Source organism: Lipotes vexillifer, unplaced genomic scaffold (genome assembly GCF_000442215.2).
Source record: "Lipotes vexillifer unplaced genomic scaffold, Lipotes_vexillifer_v1.1 scaffold570, whole genome shotgun sequence".
Classification (NCBI taxonomy): domain Eukaryota; kingdom Metazoa; phylum Chordata; class Mammalia; order Artiodactyla; family Lipotidae; genus Lipotes; species Lipotes vexillifer.
The window spans coordinates 3,306,148-3,307,639 of record NW_006777801.1 but is presented as its reverse complement, the minus strand read 5'-3'; the positions used below and the strand labels follow the sequence as shown (position 1 = coordinate 3,307,639).

Here is a 1,492-nt window from a genome sequence, read left to right as displayed (position 1 = left end):
CACGCGACTACGACACCCCTTCCCCGGCCCCCCAGCGCCTCCCCGGGCCCAGCCCGCCGCAGCCCCTGGGCCTGAGCCCACCGAGCCTGGGGTTACCTCGGGCTGGCCCGGCCCCGGCTGGGGCTACGGGAGCCAGAGGAGCCGGAAGAATGCATGGCAGGCGGAAGGAGGAGCGGCGGGGCCCGGCCCCGCTCCGGCTGCGGCGCGCCTCGCGCCCCGTCCACGGTGGTGCCGAGACTCGATCCCCAGGGCCCAGCCGCGTTCGCCGGGGCTGACTGGGAGGGGCGGCGGGGAGGAAGCGGCGGGAGTCGGGACTGCTGCAGAGCCGCCCCCAGAGCGCCCTCTAATGAAGGCGCGGCCGCCGTCGTCCGCCTGCTCAACCCGCCGCCTGCGCTGCAGGCGCCGCCGGCGCCAGGGATCCCGCTGTCCGCGGATCGAGGCCCCTAGGCCGAGACTTGGCTCAGCCCGCGACCGAGGAAGAGGGCCACTCGGAAAGATCTAGGAATGAGCACCGATCCTTACACCACACGAGTGATTTGGTCCAAAGTGAGAGCCGCTTTTTGGCCAAAACAGCCGCTTTTCATTGTTAAGGCTTTCTCTCCTGACAAACGCGATCGCTGCCCAAACTGGAAAGCTGTCTCCTTGAAGACTGAATGTCCTCTTTTCTTTCCTAATGAAACCCAGTTGCTCTCATGGCTTTTCTTCTGAATCTCCCAAGAGTATTAAGGTCTAGAGTTTAAAATCAATTCATGTTAAGTGCCAGAACTCTTGTTCCTGGAAAGCACCTGGAAGCACATTAATGACAATTATGATGCCCCATCCATCCTCTCGCCCCCTCCGCCCCAAAAAGAATCCAGTGGGAATGAGCGGTCCACACAGAGACACTGAAATTTAGTTAGTCAAGGAGGGAAAATCACGTAGGCAGTGACAGTCATTGAGTAACTGCTCAAAATTTTGTGGCCATAAGTACCCCGGACAGGCCTGGTTTTTCCCGAGGTACTGTAGCTGCATTCTGTTTCAAAGGTTGGACCACCAGAAGAAAAATAGAGAAATAGCCCAATGGCCTGCCCACCTGAACATTCTCATATGGCCTACCTAAATTTCAGTATTTAAAAAAACAAACCCAAAAACTTATAAAATCTTGTTATATCCCTTAAATGGGGGTAGGGGGTGCGCATTTTTTTGTGTTCCTAGTGAACTGCCATGTTTAAATCAGAATGCTACTTATTCCGCCTATAAAATGTTTATCACTGTGTTTGTTTTGGACTCTCAAAGACCTCTCTCTCTCTCTCTCTCTCTCTCTCTCTCTCTCAACCCTTAACTTCAGCTCCTCTTTGGCTCACAGATGAATAAAAGAAAACTCGCCTTACGAACATGTGAAAGAATATATTCTATTTCTATTCCCTTGGGTGATGAGGAAATATGAAAGCACAGAGCCTAGCTGAAATAATTTATTAGATTTCTTTCCATTTATTATTCATTTGTTTTTATT

The 1,492-nt window shown here is 53.1% G+C and overlaps 1 protein-coding gene across 1 annotated transcript in view; it reads right to left on the bottom strand.

Annotated features, from left to right (window-relative positions):
- LPGAT1 (lysophosphatidylglycerol acyltransferase 1) overlaps positions 1-126 on the bottom strand; it is a 61,801-nt gene extending 61,675 nt beyond the window's left edge. The window contains exon 1 of the mRNA XM_007451317.1: positions 97-126. The gene's annotated coding sequence lies outside the window, so the exon portion shown is untranslated. The remainder of the gene's footprint in view (positions 1-96) is intronic.
- Positions 127-1,492: the final 1,366 nt, after the last annotated feature.